This window comes from Zosterops lateralis, assembly GCF_965231275.1.
Source record: "Zosterops lateralis genome assembly, chromosome: 10".
In the NCBI taxonomy this organism is placed as follows: Eukaryota; Metazoa; Chordata; class Aves; order Passeriformes; family Zosteropidae; genus Zosterops; species Zosterops lateralis.
In genome coordinates, this window is record NC_139770.1 from 5,882,918 (window position 1) to 5,904,575 (window position 21,658).

The window sequence follows — 21,658 nt, forward strand, 5'->3', positions numbered from 1 at the left end:
TTGTCTTTACATCACATTAGGAGAGAGGATGTGCTGGTAGAAAAGAGCTTCATGTTCAAGGGGCTAATTTACAGGAATATGTCCAAGTGATGGAAATTTGAATATTTTGAAAAATAGTTGTATAAACAACAGTATTTTTCAGTATAGATTTAGTTTACAGAGATGGGATAAGGTACCGAATCGGGGGAGGATTAAGGTTGAAAATAATTTGGAGTTTCTACTTTCAGTCTTTCAGACTGTGCCCATCTCATATCTTTAGACACTGAAAACAACAGACAGAGTTCAGAGCTTGGAGTAATTTGAAATTGGAATGTACAGAGAATTTGGAGTATGCAGAAAAGCCTGAAGTTAATGTGCTGGTAAAATATACAGTTTAGTCTTAAACATGAGTAATTCTGATTAAATTTCGTAAGGTTCATAAATTTAAGCTGCTTTGTGAGAACAAGATTTGCAGAAATCTGACCTGGAGTTATTTTTGTAATTGGATACGATTTCCAGATTTCAATGGGAGTGTTGTATTTCTGTTCCACTGGATCAGAACGTGGTTCCTGGGCAGGATGGGAGGTGCAGCAGCCACGGCACCTGTCCAGAGCCAGAGACACATCCTGATCCCTTAAACTGGACCTTTTCAAACAAAGAATGTGTTACCTCAGCCACATCATAAATTACAGCTATAAAGAACATGGACCCTACCTTTATAGCAGGGTATGAACAAGAGCATTGACTCTGGGGGGCGAGAAAAACCCAAAAGAAAATAACAAACCAAGTAGTTTACATTGCTGTGATTAAAAATGATTAAAAAATAAAAGATAAAAAAGTGCTTTGTATTATATATATATTTATATGTGTATATCAGAGTGGAGGCAGGGGTTTGAGAAGGGGGTTTTACCATTGTTAGGGCACTAAGGTAAGTTGGTGAGCAAGACTCTATTTTAAGATTAATATAAAATGTGGGGGGAAAGGAGTGCTAGAAATGGTTCAAGGAGCAAGTAAGAGTCTTGCAAAGGAAAAATCCTTTTCAAATGCAACTGAATTTACTATGGCCAGCACCTGGAATGGGAATTTCCTATGGCAAGGCAGACTGAGGCAGTGGGCTGAGCTGTGGGGCACCTGGGGAGCACTTGTGTGACAGGGAACTTGGCACAACCAAGTCCTTTTGGTCTGGTTAGCCAGAATAATTCACAGTGCTGAAAAACTGACAGAAGGAAAAAATTCAGACTGTTTCAACAACTCTTGAAAGGATCTTGTGACTTGTAAGATCTGGATTGTTGCTGAGTTAAAGAGGGGGCTGGATTGAGGAAGAAGAAAAATTTTCTAATACAGGGAGCTGAAATGAGGCAAATGTAGAAGAGAAGTGAGACACAGCCTCTGGAGGGAATTGCCATAAAAAGAACACTTGTTTTCTCACACCTTGAGATTGAAGGTGACTGTCTCCTGGTGTCCTGGCCAGCAGGAAAATTTGTGTTTTGGTGGAACTCAGGTTATTGGGGTCGCTGGTGAGGCTGAGTAGCCACTCACAGGAGGTCAGAGCAGACCCCTGATGTCCTTGAACCAGGAGGATCCATTAATGGGGCTGGTGAAAGATGGTGAGGTTTATTACCAGTGATGAAGCAAATCACTCACGTGGTGTAGAGCACCTTTTTGAGAAGGAGATGCCCAGTGTGTTTGTAGACAAAATATTCTAACAGTATAAAATGTGTGGTGGCAGAAAGATTGGCAAAAGCACCTCGATATCACCCAGCTCCTGTTCCCCAGAGCACATCTGAGTGTGTGTCACTGCTCTGAGCCTGTTAAAGAAGCCAGAGGAGGCTTTTTCAGGGAGAACTGCACAGTGCTTTCCATATCCAGCCTCTGGAAATGTCATTAACAGATTTGTTTTTTGAAAAATGTTGTGTGTCTTGATCATGATTTAATCTTTAGGGGTTGCAATTCATGAAAAAAGCCATAATTTTTGTCCTAAATTAACTTTTAATAGAGTAACAAAAGCCCTGAAGGCCAAACCACTTCGTCTTTAAAATGTTCACATATTAACATTTTTTCCACATCCATTAAATGAAGATGTTGTTCTACTGTGTAAATATCTATATTTATTTTAATAATTTACTGCCTTCATAAATATTCATAAAATTGCTTTCTAGCTGTCATAAAGTTTAGCAATGTGGAGGCTTGGGTGTTTATGCAGAGGTTATTGGCAGGCCCTTATAGATAAGGCTTTGCTAAATGGAAAATATTAAAGATTCCCAGAATAAAGGCAATTTGGAAAAAGCCTTCAATTTAATAACTGTGTTAATTTTAAATAAGTTTACTTTGGAAAAAGTAATTTCACTTTTCTACAGCGTCTACATTATTTATTTCCTTCCCTCTGGTACTTTTTATGGCTAGCACATACAATTGTGAAGATGATAGTTTACATTGTAAATCTCCATTTAACGAGGGCTCTCCTTCCATCCCTTTCTCCCTCCCTAGAGATACACAAATAAATGTGTGTATGTTTATGTACATATACACAGTGTGTGCATGTAAATGTACAAATAAAAACCATGTTAAAAGACCAAACATTTTTAAGGGGGCATAAACACTTTATATGCATTTCATTATTTTGGTTGGGTTATTTTTTGTGGCCTTTTTTTGGACGGTAGAATTTTTTTCAAGGCTCCTAAAGTCTTCATATACACACATTTCCCCATATGAGTGCTATGGGACTTCTAATGATATTATATCCCTTCCTAAAGCCCTTCTCAAAAAGTCAAGCCACAGATATAGGCAGTATAAAAAAAAATTATGGAAAAATGTAAAACTATACCTGGGGATCTGGATCTGAAGGTATTATCTAGTAACATCCACTGGAATAGCATCCTGCTTTTCAGGTTTTCCCTAATTTACCATCCTCTTAAAATCTCATCTCAATTCCCAAAATCCTGAGAGTTTCTCTTGATAGTCCAAACTGAATTCAGGTTGATTCATTCAAATTGTTGGTGCAGAGTTTGCTGATTAGCCAGTTTATATTTGTACAGGGTATGCTAGTTCTTATTTTGTCTTGAAGGAAGCACTAGTTGCTTTGTGGTCCTTGTCCCTTACCTTTGTCTGCCCTGAATTTATCAGATATTCTCTCCTTTGAGTTAGTGGCTTTTATTCTTTATCCTTTTTCTCTTCCTCCAAAGACTAGATATAGTGTACTCATGTTCTTAACCTTCCCCTTCCTCAAACAGCCTCTTTAATCTGTGAGATATCACAGTCTAAAGAACAGTCCCTTTGCATTTCTCCTCTACTTCCTACCTAAACAAATTCTACCTAACCCTTCAAAAAACTGCACAGTAGTCTATACCAGAAAGGTGTCTATTTGTAACTGAGGTTTCACACTCATCAGTCCTGTGTTTTGAATGATTCTTTCAGTCACCTGTTTGCCTCTTCCTGATTTTTGAGTCATGGAATAATGATTTTGATTCCTGCATAAGCTGTTTTGCCCTTTAGTAAATACTGAGAAATTTTATGTTTGTTTCAAAGAAAGACCATTGGAAAGTGAGACATTTGAGACATATATTCCTGCTGCTCTGACTAATAGCAATGGTTTCTGGTTCCTTTTGAATAGGAGGAACAAACCATAATAGTTAGAGAAGCCTGGAGACAACCTGCCTCCCTACCACAGATCTGGTCTGGGTTGGGTGGACTAAGAAATGCACCCCAGCCCACTGAGGAAATGTACCAGAGTTAAAAAAACAGGTTTCTCTGCACAGATTTATCACCTGATGATTCATCCTGAAGTCATATTTTAATTCTTTATTAGTAAACTTAGTTTAATCATTTCTGGGGAAAAAATAAATTGAATGTACCAATTGCGATACATTTTCCCCTCAGTGTGAGGTACTGTGGGAAAGAAAATCAAGAAGTCCTACTGACCTGAGAAATCTATAGTTGATGACTAAAAAAGCAGTCAAATAGAAAGTCTCAAACAGTGTCTTTGTATTCCTGATTGGAACCCGTGTTCAGTTCCTAGAAGGCTGTTACTATCCAGAATAATTTTTAGCTGAGCATGTCAATTTTCCTCCAACTTCATCCAGTATTTGAAGGATGATGTACTGTGACCTGTGCCACCTAAAAGTGAAACAGTGCCAGTGCAGTTATAAATCCAATCTGTATCTGTCCACATGAGAATGAAATAGTTGACAAAAATTTGCTCTCTTATCCCCTTAGTCAAGTGCACTGCAGTAAATTAAAGAGGGAATTCTCACTCCACTTTTTACAGTATAAATGGGGAAAAGTAATTTGCTCTTGTAAGCAGTAAGAAGAATATGAGGGGTGGGGTAGGAGAAAAGCAATTGATGTCTGGAAGGAAGCATAATTATAGCACAACTTGTCAATATTCTCGAGTAATTAACATTTTGGTTGCATCAGTAAAAGGACTTCTGGTTATTACTCATTTCCTTCTTGCTTACAAACCCCTGGATTTGATTGCATGGAAGGAGAGATGTGCTATTAGCAGAGTAAACGAGGGGAAATGCAAGTTAATGACCAAAAGTAGGTATCGATTATTCTGCATTTCTGATGCCACACAATTTTTCCTGAATGTTTTGAGAAGGCACTGCTGTTTTTCAGACTTATTTGTGTTCCCAGCTGTAGTTCCTGTTCTCTCTGTCTCTTCTATGTCAATACACAAATTTCTGAAGTTCCACTGGTGAATCAAACACTGAATTCTCCCTGATTTGACTCGGTGCATAGTCCTGTTCTCTTCAGTAACCCTAAATGCTTCTATTTCTCTTGGGGAAGTGATTCTAAATATTCATATACTCAATTGGCTGTTTAATTGCACATTCACTGCATATATTGAATGCATCCTTTGAAAAATTAGCCCAGTTCCCATAATGGATTGCTATTTCCTGAGGGGAAAGGCTGACCAGTGTTATGGGAGGTCTCCTCCTTTTAGTGCAGTAAAATTGACTGAGACACTAAGTGGCTTCCATTCAAACATGGACAATGGCTGACTCATAAAGAATTCTTTGTGGGGTCTTCTGAAGCCCTTGTCTGATTTTAAAGGTTTGAAACTCAAGCATAATTTTCTATTTGATCAAGCCCTTAAAAAGTGAGTAATAAATGCTATCATCCAATTTACTGTGTGAGTGCTATGTCCTGATAAGTGATGCAAAGTCAAGTGAAATGGATTTGCTGTGAGGAAACTGTTCTGAAGCAGAGCTGAGCTGAGATACCCATTGTCTCAATTTGTACCCTAAACCCTCACATGATCAGCTACTTGTGTGCAGGGCAATGGGAAACACCACTTTGTAGCCCTGATTTCGTACCTAAGATGTTTTGGTTTTCTGATATTCTTTTCCCAGGGAATTTTCTGTAAACAAGAGAAGTGTTTTTGTAAACTGTAACTATGTTTTCATTCTTTTCCCTAGGAGGGACTTCTTGATGTCCCTCTGGTCTGACCAATGTGAGTGAAGAGGTTTTGTCTTCTTGTCCACAATCAAACTGGTCTGTGTAAAATAGTATATAAGGGAGACACATCCCAAAAATAAAGGAGTCATTTTCAGCCTTCTGAAGTCAGAGTCTATGTTATCGTGGTGTACAACAGCGTCACCACTTTGTCTTTCCTTCACAAAATCCAAACCTTTTTCATTTGCTCTTCCTGCAGATGCACTGGTCATACTTCTGCTTGTGATCTTGGCCCTTTTTTTATTGCTTGTGTAGGGAATTATTTTTTTTCCTACCCAAGCTGTGAATTGAGCTGGCCTTTTGCATTAGTTGAGCTTGGATTTCACAAAAGGGCCATTGACAGACAAATTATCTGGGCCTTTTCCCAGCTCCTGTGTTTCCAGCACATTTCAACAACAGCTGAGAAAGGAGGAAAATAAAATGGAAAATCCAAGAGCTTTGAGTAGGAAAGAGGGGTGAATATATAAAATCTCATCCTGCCAGAACAGATCTGCCTGACTTTTGGTTCTTTCAAAGTGTCAGCCACTGGACTGGGTGAAGCAATGCCAAAAGTCTTCAGAGCTGCCCCCTCCAACAGTTCTGCAGAGGAGAGCTGTTACATGGTACATCCAGCAATGTTAATCCTGTTTATATTTGGTATTTTCTGGAATAGTGATCAGAGGAAAAGGTCATCTCTTTCAGGCAACAACTGTTACATAAGTACTGCCCTCATTCTGTAGTGGCTTTGACTTGCATGGCATGTTCTATAGTAGCTGCTGGTTTATTATTTTATTAAGAAGAAGTTATGATTCTTCTCTGACATTTTATGCTCTTTTAAGTATTTTCTTCTCATTTCAGAACGCTTCATAATAATCAGTTTATTTACATATCTGTGAACTGAGAAACTGGGTTGAAAGGTATCAAAAGTCACTATTCTTGAATAAAGTATTAGTGTAAAACATGATTTAAGAGATTATAGAAGTAAATAGAATTTACTTTCCTAAATAGAATTTACATTTATTCCTAGAATGTGTTTTATTTGATAAACCAGGATGTCACTGATTACTCAGCTGAAGAACGATTTTCATGCCTTATATATATATAGGATATAGAGCCAGATTCCGACCTTGGTTTGATTTTTGCATTGGTTCTGTGTGGCTTTAGAGATTCGGCACTGTGAATTGGTTCACAAAATCAGCACTTGCGATTTCTGCATGAAAATCTGAATTCTGCCTTTTCAAATACAGCTGTAATTTGCCACATGATCAGAACTCTGAGTAGAAATATGCACTTGCTGGATGTTGAGACCCAACCTTTTCATTTGCACCCATGGAAGCAGGGGTTTATTATAGAATTTTATATTCTATGAGAAGTTTTTAATTATTTATTTGTTTCATTATTATTAGTTTTTATTAAGGCCATGGGAATTTTTTATTATTTTCCTTGGGATTAAGTGAATTGCTCTTTTCAGATTGTCTGCAGCTGGATTTTGTGGAGCATAGATCTTCCCTGGAGAGGGAAGAGGTGGCTTTTAGCATTATATTTTTTAATTTTCTCTTTGCATGTATAATGCCATGGAACACCAAAGTCAAAATTTCACTCTTAGCCATTTGGGCCTCTTGAGGCCTGTGCATGAATTTGAAAAAAAACCAAAAAAACCACCAAGTCCATCATTACAAATATAATTGGCACCCTCTTTGCAAGTACAGCAATAACCACTTGGAATATTTTGTTTCGATTGCCAAAACATTAAACCAACCTTCTGTGCAGAAGGCAATTCTTCCACAGTGAACATATTTTCACTTAACAGGAGAAGATTGTGCATTTCAATATGAGAACTCAGGCATTTTAATTTCCTCTTAAGGTCTCAGTGAATAATTCACAAACATGTTCAACAAAGTTAGACTTATGTTGTTTTCCCTTGATCTAGGCCTAACAAAATGGCAGCTTCCTTTATTTGTTATCCTGCTACATTCTCATGTTTTTAAGTGAGTTTGAGTTTTGTATTTGGCTTCTGGGGTTTTTCTTTGTACTTTTTTTTATTTTTAGTATTGAACATACTCTTCTGAGAGCAATTCTCCATATTTGGAGTTGTGTTCATTCAAGGTAATTGATTATTTTGGTTTTTGGGGGTTTTTTTTAAAGCATTGATTGGGATGCTTTTTGATATATATATAGAGTCAATCAGGGTTGTGGCAAATAAAAAGATACTTCCTTATAGTCATTGGGAAAGAAAACAAAAATCCCATGATCACAGTCACTGGAACCTTAAGGTAAAAAAAGGTTGGGGGCTACTATAATAACCAGTGCAATTTTTCTTTATTTGTTTCAATTTTCACGTCACTTGTACACTTTGGATTTCTCTAAAAATCAGGCTCGTCATCAGATAAAACACAAACACAAACTCTTACAAAGCTGCCCAGGAAAGCCTTGTAATTGTGAATAATCCCAGGATGTGCATGGGCTGAGCTCTGTCAAGGCAGCTCAGTTATGTTCAGGTACAGGTAATATTTCAGATGAAGGAGGGAGTGTTTGCATTTTGTGAAGGCTGAAGGAGCACCTGCCCTGACAGCTGAACCTGTTATTTCTGTTTTCCCACTGTCAGTTTTTATGCAGACACAAGAATTCTTAGCACACAGCCTCAGAGGTGACCTTGAGGTGACCTAGAGAGACCTCCCTTTCAAAAAGATGGAAGCATATATTTCACTTCTGAGTCAATCTTGGTTTTCCCTGGAGTGGGAATTGCCTGTATTGCCTCTTATATCAGTATTCAGTTATATGTGATGGCTTTATGTTATAAAATGTCCACTGGGGAACTGACCTGACAACTCATTTCAGTCAGGCCTCCAACTGTAATCTCAGAGGAAAAAATGATAATATTTAATCCATTTAACCACCTGGGCATGTCCCGTTCCTGGTGCTCACATTAGAGAGTCTGAGGAAAAAAGGCAAGGCCAAATCTGCAGGTTCAGGTCATTCTTAGATTACAGGCAAAGAAATCTTTATGAGACATTAGAAATTAATTAGCCTGGAGTATCTGTATAGAAATTACTGTCCCTTACTGTGGTGAGGTGCTGCAATGTTCCTTAAAAAGGAGATACAAGGAAGGTATTTGGAATGCATTGGGGAGCTGGGATCTGGCCTCCTCTTCCTGCCTAACAACAGTCCCATTCCAAGCTGAATGAATTTTTTTTCTTGGTTTGAAATACCTACAAGGAGTCCAAGTATGTTATTTGAACTGTGCTTCACACTTGACATTAATGGAAGCATCTTTAAAAGATGATGTTTGCTCTGTTCAGCAACGTGGGGTTGGAAGTGTGATACAGCGTGTGATGAAAATACAGAAATTTTTATTACAGAGTACTTAATTTAAATTTTGTTCCTTTTGAGTGTAATGTTTAGCTAATTAGGAAAGGTTAAGATATTGGTATTTAAAAAAAGGTATGTGAAACTATCATACACAGAAATCTGTTTTGCTGTGACATTTTACATACAATAGAATCTGTTTGCAGATGCCTTTTGTTTCCATATGTGCTTTTCCTGAAAAACTTGAACTCTTTTAAAGGAGTCTTTAAAAAAATGTAATATTTTAATGACTTCCTAATTTAAATGATAATTTACTCATTTATATTTTTTGCGAGTATACCTGACTGGATGAACTTTGCTGTGTGCACTGTACAGATTCACTGAAAAATGCAAGGACAGAATCTGACATTGTCACTCAACATGCTTTATTTTTCTTGAAGGTGAAGTCATTCCAAGGCATACAGAAAATTCAGAAAATAAGATTTGCTTCTGACCTGCCAGCAGTGCAGAATTGTTCAATACTTGGTGATAGCAGTGGTAACAGGGGAAGAGTAACTTAAATTGCCTATTTCTCCCTTTTTCTGTTCACTAGCAAACAGAATAAACCTACAAGTATGTTATTTAATTTCAAGAGTTTTCATATCCAAATTACCTTGATTGTTAATACAACAGATCTTTGTTCTCAGTAAAAAGATAAACTTGATGCAGTGACGTTTCCAGAGGAAGAGAGAAAAACACTCCTTTATGTTAAAGCACATTAAAACTCACTTTATTTAATATAAAAGCCATACTTAAATGTGTTGCACAGTACATTTTACAGAACAATTCCCCTTTAGCAAAGGGAGCCTTGGGTGATGTTTGATCAGCTCAAACTCCCCCATGACAACCATCACCTCATGGCACCTTTGTTGTTGAAATCCTGTCACCATGGACTGTCGTGGTGAAGTGCACTCACAGCCTCTCATCCAGATTGATCAGCTGCTTAATCTTATGTCAAGAAGTTCTTATTGACCAGCAAAATCTCTTCCCCTTTCTTTCACTGTGAGAACATCATGTAAGAAATGTCCTCTGTCAGTCTGATGTCCTTCCTTGTGCTCAAGGGAAGAGGATGGGTTGCAAAAGAAGTAGGAAGTAATATATTTGTCCCCTGGTATCCCTTTTCTAGAAATGGCAATCATAGGTGTCTTGACTCCCTGGAGTGGAGGATATGTCTGGAGCAATTTAATTATAATCATGACTGTTCTGTGAAATGGGGTATTTCAGTTCTCAGTCTGTTTATCTCTGTAATACCTTTTGGTGATGAGGTCTTCTATGTAGGTACTTAAACATTTCTTGATATAGAATTGGACATTGGAAAGCAGGTATATAAAACTCTGCTAATGCTTTACCATTTACTGTGAGATGAGAGAAAAAAAAAAAAGAAACACAAAATATTCCAGCTTCAGTCTAAATCTGAGCAGCCCAGAGTAACTGATGCAATTCTGCAATTCACCTGCATGCTGAACATTAATCTTCACCCTTTAAGGATATTAGACAGAGATATTTTTTTTCTTTATTTCAAAATTAATAGACAGTGTAACGAGTTCTTAACAAATCTGTGCTTCTTAAAAAACACCCAAACAATCTTTATGCTTTTATTCCTGAATTGAGCTAGTTGGTGTCTCATGGTCAAGGTGTGATACCAATGATGATTTGTTTAGCCTCTGAAGATATTTGTAAATGATAGGGAAAAAAATGTCTTTACTATAATCTTGTTCTTTAATTAAGCTTGAAGAGGAAAAAAATAAACTCAAGCCAACATAAAACAATGCCTCTCCAAAGGAATGTTTTCTAGAAAATTTCTGTTATTTTGTTCCAGAAAAGCTCTTAAATGGTAAGTCTGGAACTTAACATCAATGACTGTGAGATGAAGTTAATATAAATATTTCTAAGACAGCCTTCAAAGTCTAAAGTTGTTTTCTAATAATCAAAGATTATCTTATTGGGAGCAAAAAGTAAACTTGCCTTGCAACCCTGAACTGGCTTCTTTTTCACCTTTTTAGTTAGAAGCAATAGTAATGAGTCACCATTGTCACTTGCCAAAGAGAAGAAATTAATGGCTGAGAACAGAAATTTCTGTTTGTGGGGTTTTTTTCTTGTCTCTTTTCCAAACCTATTGCAAGGGAAAATGCTTGTTCTGAACTTGGAAATATTCCCTGATTTTCTATAGATTTCTCTCCTGGGCTAAACACGAGGGCCTGTGATTTTTATCTTCACTCTGTATCAGACCATTCATTTATTAGATGGTTCTGTAGTGTAACTTAGTATGGAGATGGAGCTTTTATTCTTTTATTTGGGCTTTTAGGTTGGAGGCTTTTGGTTTGGCATTTGTTTGGTTTTGTGTTGGTGTTCAGGTTTTTTTCCTTTTCCCCGGAGTGAGGTTGTGTATTCTTTAAAGACTTTTTCTGCAAGTTCTGTCTTAGGAGTTACAGTGGTGTAACAGATGTTGATTGATCATGAGCTTTATTGTATTTCTTTTTCATTCATCTTGTAACTGCAGTATTCTGTTTGTCATTTAGAAAGTTTAGTGGAGTTCTAGGAGCTGTAAGTGGTGCTAAATCTTTTCAGTGGGCCCATTGGAGGGAACTGTGGTTTTAATGTTCAAGGTTTCAAAAGATATTTTCTTTTGGTCTTTCCTTTTCTTCCCTTAAAAAATTGTCAGAGAAAGACAGAAATAATGTGCTGTCAATGACCTAGCTGAGAAGAGTGACAGAGCAAGGGTTTTACTACCACATCTTTCTTAACCACCCTTGGTATGACCTTGGTTTGGTATTGGGGTCTTCCTTTCCTAATCACAGCATGAAAAAAATCTTACTGACAGAAAGCTGAAACTATTTTTCACATTTTATATTTTTCATTCTATTTTTTAAGACAGGAGAAGGAGATAATTTTGGATTGATGCTTTAGAACTAATTGTAGACTGGTGTTACTGAAGAGAGCTGGAGGTTGTTGGTCTGTTGCCTTTTTTTTTATTTTTTTCCCCCCTAACTGCTGGTGAATGAATGACTTTGTAGTGCTTTGTGACTGCCAAACTAATCCAGCTGCCTTCCCTGTTCTCATCAAGTGCTTCAACCTTGGACCTCCTTCATGTAGCTCTTTCTCCTATTTCATTTTGGTGAAATGGGCTATTTAGTAGGTCACAGGAGGAGGCAGAGCTCTGTTTTACTGATGTGCTGAGTGGAAAGCAGTGAAAAAGAAAGGACCTGGGAAGACACAAAGGCTGCACATGTTGGCTTTTTCAGCTGCTGTGTCTTTTGTGGGGATTGCCCGCAGTTCTGCTGTCCCAGAGTTGTACATTAAGTGGTGCTTCAGTTTATTACATATTCCACTTTAGACCTTGATGTTCAGTATGAAAGATGCACTCGTGGTATGTCCTGTGTAGCACAGCTCATGAATAAGTTCTTTTGGAAAAAAACATCTAGTTTGTGAAGTGTCAGTGAGGAAACAAAATCAAGACTAGCCTACTTTTTAATTTTGGAATTTCTGGGGGAGCTCAGGAGCAGAAATCAGTACTGATAATGTATAAATGACTTTTATTGCTAAGGTTTGTAATAACTTCTTTAATATTTATAGTTCTTGAAATGACTTTATGCACTGGGGCACATTCTTTACGATCATTTCTTTTATCACTCCAGGTTTGTGACTGTTTTTCTAATAAGAAAGATAAATAAGTTCATTCTGAGTATTGATTTACTTAAAGGCATGCTAACCAAGTAGTTAAACACTGCTCTTTTCCATAAATGAAGCTAAAATATTAATTAACCAATTAATAATATTCAGTTTTCCTAGCTGATATATAGATATGCCTGAGGCTTATGTATAGCACACCATATCATTATATGTTCTACTTGGAAACATAAAATTAAATAAAATGTAAATTTAAAAATACATAACAATGTTACGCAGTCTCAGAAGAGACTGTTATATTATATTCAAGGCATTATTTTAAAAGCATGGAACTTGGATGCAATGTAATAGACCAGGAAAGAGTTGAGCAGAGAGTGTGTTTTGCACTTTACAAAAAACCAAAGCAAAAGACTAGAATTTTCCAATACTAGTAATTGGATAAGAATTTTGAGAATAATAAAATAAGTGAATAGTTATTGGTTTTGCACAGGTCCAGTGAAGGCAGCTGTGTTTCAACAATCTTAACAGTTAGTATGAAATTACTTGGGGCAGCAAATGTGCCTTAATTGCAAATCTCTGACTGATTGCTCTGTGGGTTCTGAGAGCATCTGCTCCCTGGTGGGTCCCATACAACAGCTGCACTCTTGGAGCTAGAAAAGTCATAATCCTACTTTTATCTTGGAGATAGAAAGATGGCTTGGTCTGTTGGTACTGAAAAATATATATTCCAGGTACCCCAAGGATATTTACATCTTAGTTGAGAAAAGACCATAGAGAGAATCAAAGGTTTTGAGTTTATTCTGCATATGAGGCACAGTCACAGGTGTTCATACAAAGTAGGTATTTCCCTTGCTCTCTGCTCATCTTCTCCCTTTTTCTTGCTGGTATTTCGAGGGGGATTGGTATGAGATGAGCTTTAACCCAACACAAACCATTCTGTGGTACCATGACTGGGGCATCTCCTGGCTGGGAGCTTGCTGCTGGAGTCATGAGTGAGAAGAAAAAGATTGCAGAGAATCAAGAGCCCCCTGAGGTTGAGGTGCCCCAAATGTTTGTGGTGTGTGTCTGCTGGCACAGTGGAGCTGCAGCCACCTCTCCAGGGGAGCACTGCTGTGAGTTTTGTGTCCTGCAGAAGGGTGAGGGCAGCCTGACACCACAGCTCACTGGGGGAGAAGTGCCCTGTGCTGGGAGCAGTGTTTGAAAATCAGATCTGCTGATCTGACTTAATTTTCCTAGTGGTAGGAAAATAAATAAGAAAAAAACAAAGTCCTTACTTTTGGACCCCCCTTACAAGAGGTCGTCGGCAGATTCGACTCTGGTCTGTGACTCTGTTGGCAATACAGTGGATTTTGGATTAGAAGTTGGGTAGAACGCATAAAATCCAACCAAGGGTCTCATCGGTTTATTCTTGATGATTTAGCAAGATTATAATTATATCTTTGTGTAATTGTTTTTTGTATGATGGATCTTCAGCTTTATTCTCTCTGTAATAGAGTCTAAACATAGACTGGAATAACCATAAACATAATCAGTAACAACAGTTTCAGTGTGAACGGGGAGATGCTATTGGCTTGCTGGAGGTTGCTCATCTGGACATTCATACAGCCTGTTTCTTTTTAATGTTTACTGAATATTTAATGATACTTGTTATGCACACAGTGTTCCTCTACATGCTTATTTAGAAGTGAGTAGTATTTCCTGAAGACATAGGAATGGAAAAGCAATATGAAAGGCTTTGTGTTATATACTCGTCAAATAATGAAGCTTTTTTTTTTTTTCTGGACTGTAAGCAATTCAAATATTTTGTTTCTGGAATAAATTAAGTAAAGCTTATTGAGTCCAATCAGCCCTTGTTTCTAGGGAATTGTGGTTCAATTTCATTTTTAATTAGATTGAACATTGTGAATTTCTTAGCAGTGGTAAGCAAGATCTGGCAATAAAATATGCACTCAATTTGTATTAAAAGTTGCTAAAATCTAGTACAGGGAACTGGCAGTATATCTGGCTTATGTTTAATTGTCCAAATATCCTATTGTGAAAAAATTCCATTTTTAAAAACCGCTGATGTGTAACAAATTACTTTTCTTTGATAAAACTGTGTAGAAGATGAGCAGGCAGCAAACAGGAAAAAGTATGGGACAGAACATTCAGTTCTTGATAAGCTTAATGCCACATGTTAAAATTTTTTTCTGTGCAAGGACTACAGAATTAAACCAAGATGATTTTTGGTTTAGAGGGAGTGGTGGGGAAAAGGTCTCCAAAGGTTTTTCCTCGACTGCCGCAGCCATCCAAAGGTCAGTGTGTGGATTCCCAGTCAAACCAGCAGTCAATGAATTTGTGACCAGTGCTCACTGAGAGGTCTGCTGTCCTTGGATAGCACATACCTGACAGAGGAATGTATTTAAAAATATAATGGATGATAAATGGGTGTATAAAGTAGGTCTTACTCATCACTGCCATAAAGCCCCATCACTCAAAGGGAGATTTTTGTAATCAGCATCCTAAAGTTTCTTACCCTTCCCTTTTACTTTTCTTCACATGTTCTGTATGACAACCAAGAGATACAAAAGGAGACTCTCTTGTCCCTAGAAATAATTTTCTAGATATTAAAAAAAGGAAAATAATTGAAAATTTAAAATTGTGAACACCAGTTATAGTTTGCAAAGTGATTGCAGAAAATGTCTTAAAAAATCTAAGATCTGCTTGTCAGATTCTTTCCACAAATATATGCACTTGATGTTATCATTTCTCTGGTAGTAACTACATCCAAGTCTTAAGGTCCTGCCATGATACAGAGCAACTCTTGGATTTTGTATTGTTCCTATATATGTCACTCTGTGGCAGGAATAGTTTGATAAATTCCATTGCAATATGTTTTCCCCCTTCTAAGACCTTTATGACAATAGCTTGTCATTTATGAGACCTCTGTGTATGCATTTATAGCTGTTTGAAGTTTTATGCAGCTTAATCCCTTTCCCAGCCCTGTTTGTTCCATGTAGCAATGATGCCATTCCTCAGGCAAGGACAGAGTTTGAGCTGGAAAGGAAAGATGTGTTTCTTTTCATGGTCCCCATTAAACTGGCTGCATCCTCCATCCCTTTTACAACTTTGGCACAGCACCTTGAGGATTGGTCAGCAAAAAAGGCAAAACCTCTTCAGACAGAGTTTTGCCACCAAATTCCTTTGGACATCCCTCAACCTTTGTAATGGGGAGTCCTGGAGGATGATTAAACATCAAGTGCAGAATTAAAAATACAAGGTGAAACTAAACCTTCCTTTGTTAAAAACTTGCTAAAAGTTTGGAAGTGTGGTATATAAATGAAGATGTATGTACTTAAGTGGGTTTTTTCCACCTTGAGTTTTGTTTCTGTTACCCAGCCCCTTCCAAATGCTCTGTATTACAGTAGATAATTGGAAGGATAGCAGCATCTGATTATACCCACAGCATCTAAATCTTACTTTTCTACCCAATCTGCTGCGGAAATAAAAAGATGTTGTGTCAGTGAGATCTTCCAACATTTACTTTAAATGTACCTTTGCTCTTGCTTTGTAATTTTACGTACTGCCAATTAGTCAAATGAGATGGAAGATCCTTTCAGAGAATCATGATTTTAATTGGGACTTCAGTAGAAAAGAGTAATTAATAACTGTTAAACTGTCCAGTAAAGTTGTGTCCCAGATTAATGAACCATGTCTTTTGCACATTGCACTAAGAATTGAAAAATGCAGCAGTTAAAAACTGATTACTGTTATTTGTCTAATTAAAGCTGATCATCGCACTGAAGTATAATGACAATAGGAGATTAAAAAAAATATTATATTTGATTTTAGTGTGAATAATATGTATTAGGTACATATATTTTTTCATGTATTTTTGATATACAATTTCTTTTTACTAGCTAATTTTTCTTTATTTTTGTTTTCATGCTCCATATGTACGATGGCTTTGAATATAAATTTTTGCCTGAATTTTTGTGAGGTTTACCTGGAAGGGACAGAGAAAAGAGCATCACAATTATATAGAGACAACATATAAACAGGATATTTTTTCCTATTTTATGAATGTGTTATGTCCATTTTTGCTTAGCACTGGATGGACTTGTAATAACAGCAAGATTGTGAATCTGCTTTTAGGAAGAGGAGGAGTTTTGGCCTGAAGTTACATGGAGGAGGTTGTATGTTAGAATAACAACATGATCCCAAATTAACTTTGCTGTCAGTAGCTGACACTTAAAGGCCTTTGTTGTCTAATGAACTGTGATGTCATTAACACCAAGGCAATCACTGTGTAAAATACAATTTTTTGCTATTTTGTGTGCAGTTTTAAGGAGATTTAAGTAGTGTAAACTGCCTTTTTAAGTGTTAAAAAAAAAAATCTCTTTAAGACTCTGTAAGTGCTTGTAGCTAAATAATTTTTTTATCTCTTTATTTAAGGTTCTGTTACTTTGCCAGATACAGACTTACTTTTGATGTAGAAAAACCTTCGGAGACCTCTGAGAAGTTTCAATGAGCAGCCTAATATTATATCTAATAATGCACTAATATCTGTTAGTGTGATTATCTGTGTACAGGAGTGAGGATACACTTTCAATAGTGTGAAATCCATTCACGTGAATGACTTCTGAAGATGAGAACTACTTTTTTTTAGGAACTTTTGACTTCAGACATCAAGGTGTGCTTAAAGGGCTTTTTGAAAGGTAGACTTTTAAAATACAATGAGATAGAAGAGAACTCTTAAATACTGTTGTGCAGCTAATTTATATTATTTTGTTTACTGTTATCTAAGGGTTGAAAGTCTGAAGCCTTGAAAGCAGAGTTATATAAAATAAGAAAATGCCACTGGATTTGTATTGACCCTAGTAACAGTTAGGGAACCTACGGTAAAATTAAGACATCTTGATTTTTTTTTTCAGTGGTAAAATTTGATTTGAAAGTCTCTCTACAAGTGGGGGAATGTGTTTGGAAGTTGTATTTTAAATCAAGTTTTCCAGACACTGTTAGTTCTACTTGTTTTGAGTAAGAATGGAACCTTCTATGATGGGAAAGTCACTTGCTGTACAGAATTGTAAGCCAATGTATCTTGTACTGAGCTGCTTTATCTTAAATAATGTATCAGTCAATGAAAGAACAGGTTGTTCCATGGATTAGTGAACAGGTTTTTCATAGCTCTGTTTCTTGAGGCTGGATTTTGTGGTGTCTAATCCATGGGCAAGTTTCTGTATTCCTTTATGTCTGTCACTCTATCTCTTGATTTCTTCCCATGTTTTTTCCCCCTTCCATTAAGGACTAAGCTCTTCAGTTTTTATTAATGCCTTCTCAGTTGTGTACTAACAGCACCTGTCTCTTGTCTGCTCAATATCCCATTTTCATTAAACTTGCAGGGAATATATTGAGATACTTCCTCCTGTGAAATAAGTTTTGTGTGCCAGCTAATCAGTGGCTCAGTCATTTCTGTGGGTCAGGACACATAAATGGATGAGCTTAGAAAGTGGATTTAGGCAATATTGGTCAGTAATAGGGCTGGTGTTGTACCTCATGAAGCACAAACTGCACTGCTGATACTGTAGACACCATGAGGAGGAGAACTGTCTGTACAGGGGGTTCTCAGAAGGCTTGTCCATATTTTGGAACCGCTTGCAAATATGGTGAGAAAAATTGCTAATAATGAGAAGCTATTTTAATATGCAGTCTGTAGGTTGATATAATCCACAGTTACTTGCATAATCTTTTTTTTTATTTTTTTCCTGGTGCATTTTGAACGTCACTGTTAGGAATATACTGTGTTGTGATGCCCCTTGTTGGTTGATCATGCATTGCTGCTTTCTGAATTATTTGTAAGCAGAACCATTGCTGGGAATCAACAAAAGGGAGCGAAAAGATGCCCTGCTTATTTCATTATCTTTAAACATTAGGGTCTTGCTGGATCAGAGGTTCTGGAAACAGGATCTAAGCTGTTCAGATGCAGTGGGGAATTGTGTAGGAAACCCTTTCTTAGCTGTCTCTGCACTCGTAGTTGCTTTAATCCAGGTGAGACCAGAGCATGATGTGATTTTCTGCTCTCTGCCCTTGCAATGACAGCTTAAACTCAACCCCAGATGTGGCTCCCATGCACAGAACATCAGAGTGGTGCTGCTTCAGTCACACTTTATTTTCAGCTGGAAAGTGAGGGTACTGCTGGAACAGCTCCATGCCTCAGTGTGCATGTTTTTAATTTCCTGAGCCTCTGGGGTTAGCAGGTAACCAGCCCAGTGTAGTCCCTGGAAAATAATGAAGGCTGATTACCTGGTTGGTTTTATGCTGCTTTTTGGTGCTTACAAGGTGCAAGGATGGCCTCAGCTGAGAAGAGACCACGGGAAAGATCTTCATAGAGTCAGGCTTTGCACTCAGGTGGAAGATAACAAATGGAATTTGAGGCCAGTACCTGCTGCATTGCTCCCCTGCTCATCAGCAGTCACTGATGGGCAGCTCTTATGCATCATGCTGGAGATGCACAGAGGTGCAGTCTGGTCTCTTTGGTAGGTTTATTCTGTATTCAGATCATTAATATAACGCCCAATTAAATGTTCATTCAGGTGCACACTGGCCTCAGGTGAGCTAAAACACATTAAAGCCACCTATGGAATGTAGTGGCCCTTGTTTCTTGTTGCTTCTTTTCTTTTTCCTCAGCAAATAGTCATGCTTAACTTGCTTATTTTGGACCCAATACCTGCCAGTAGGTTTGTGGCCAAAGTCCCCCAGTAAAGCTTGTCTGAAATGTGGAGCAGAGACCTGGTCTCAGTTACCTGTGTGTCAGTGCAAAAGATATATGTTTCCTCTGCCACATCTCAGAGATGGTGCAGTTAAAACAGAGAAGCAGCTTTGAGTTTTCCCCTTGGAGCCAAACTAAGTTCTGTAGACTGTTGTAATCTGTCTTTTCACTGCTCCAGCCATATCATCTTTAAAAGGCAATTTAATGGTGCCTGGTGGTGTGTAGAGTTTACAAGGCTAATCTGTCCCCAGGTACACGACAGAGCCTTTGATAAAGCAGCAAGTGTCTCATATTAGATTAAATCGAGGCCAGAATGTTTTATGGGGTGATTTAATATACTGAATTGAAACAGTCACATTTTTTAAGGTAACTCTAAAAACTGAGGACTTAAGCAGCCATAAATAACTAAAGGGTTAACAGCAGGTGCTGGCATCTGTTTTCAAGGGTTCTGCTGTTTTCCAGTTTGTTCTGAGATGTTTATGGCTTTGGGAGAGGGACAACACATACATCCAAAATCATAAGGAGCAGATTTTGCTGTTGGATGGTTTTGCAATCTAAAATAATCCATTCATTTGAATAGATGTGCACTGGTTTACCTGAAGGAATTAATCTACAATCTTCTGCCTTGTGAAAAAAAAAAAAAAAAAAAAAATGCAGAACCTTCTTTGGCTTCTTTGTGCTTGGACAATTTACAGCTGGTAAAGTGTTGGTGAATTTAAGATGAAAATGGAATCAACAATGCACGTTTATTGTTGATACAGTTGTGCTGTCACTGTTGTAAAGTTAAAAAGCAGCAATTATAGCTGAAATCTGAAAGCTGTTTTGTAATTTCACGTGTGTGACACAACTCCTTACTGGAGATTGTAGCCATGGCAGCAGTGGTTGCTGCACTTTGTGAGTAACAGATGTGTAGTTACTTTCTCTCACTGAAACTGAGGGATTTTATAGTGATTTTTTTAAACTACAAAGTTTTTAAAACTCACTTTAAAAAAATAAAAACATGTATTTCCTGTTTTGTGTGCTATTTAGTTAACCAGGGATTAATAAAAAAAAGATACTGGATATGGAGGCAGGAAAATTGTTATTTTAAGTCCTGCCTGTTACATCATTTAGCCATGATGTGTCCCTAGTTCTCCCACCCTCTTTTTTTGTGCAATCAAATCCTGTCTGAATATCTGAATATGAACAAAACAATAATAACTAAAGCTACCATTTGGGAAATCCCTATTCCTGCATTACACTGAAGGTCTGTAATGTATTTTTAAGCATCTGAGCTAATCACCTTCTTTCACACTCCTATGCATCTGACTAGAGCTCCCGGGAAGACTCCCAATCTGTGGATTGCTTGTTTGAGTAAGATAGGCAGGATTAAGTAACTCACAGGTTCAACTTGCCCCTGCTTATCTGAATTCAGACGAGTTTCAAAGACTTAGCAAATCACAATATTGGATATATTTACTTACAGAACTGGCAAATAGTAGTTTGCTATTTTTATAATATTGCAAATAGTAGGCTGCTATTTTTATAATTTTTCTGTCTTAGTTGTTGAGTAAAGCAGAACTGAACACTAAATGCTTATGAGGCTCAGACTGAATGCCATACATTCATGTCATTTACATACTTGTAAAGCCACAAAGAACTGTGCATAAACATTCCTTAATACCAGCAGCTAGGAGATAAATTGAAAATTATATACATACACAGGGAAAAAAAAATGAAGGTTTTAAAATGTAGGTGGAGGAGGACAATTGAACTGAGAAACAGAGGCTTAGTAAGAAGTTCTCAGGTTCCTGTGAAAACAGAGTTGTGTAGAAGCATCACACACCTGCAATTCTTCAGACCATTTGGAAAGTCATCAGTAGAGCAGCTCAGTAAGAATAGTAAGATAATCCTTAAATACCTGAATTACTTCTGTCTGAAAAATTAATATAGCTTTGTATCAGTGAGTAGTCTTCAGTCAATTCCAAATATGCAGAGCATTATGCTGAAAGGTCACCTCATTTCATGGGAGTATTTGTCACATTGCAGTTTGATTTTGTCCATTTGGGCATAAAATCCCCTTATTTTTCAGTTCTCTGTGAAAGAAAAAAACTGAGGTTTCCCAGTCAGAAAAGCTGCTGCAGGTTATAGTACTTGGATGATTTTGTCCTTGACTTTTGGGGAAGTTTGGCTGATACCCTGACCCAGATCTGTGGATTTTTGGAAGCTCAAGTTTTGATGTTCTAATGAGACAAAAATAAAAGCTGTTTGTCTGACAGGAGGCAGATCCAAACATTTGGGTAAGATAGACTGGAGTTTTTAATTTAATTTTATTTTTTTAATGTTCTCTAAACTCCTGTTTTCTCTCTTATCTGAAGAGTAATTGAGTCCAGAAATCCCATGGAAGGCTGATGCCACTGTAGGCCAACATTCAGCATGTGCTGTGTCCTTGAGGAGATAAACCAAGCAAGAACATCTTACAGATAATAACATGGAAAATAGGGAAGGTCAGCTTAAGATGTTTTAGTGACATTATTTTCAAAATTG

The 21,658-nt window shown here is 37.3% G+C and overlaps 1 protein-coding gene across 7 annotated transcripts in view; it reads left to right on the forward strand.

The window, feature by feature from the left end:
- Positions 1-21,658, forward strand: part of NAALADL2 (N-acetylated alpha-linked acidic dipeptidase like 2) — a 423,667-nt gene that overhangs the window by 253,626 nt on the left and 148,383 nt on the right. The window lies entirely within an intron of this gene.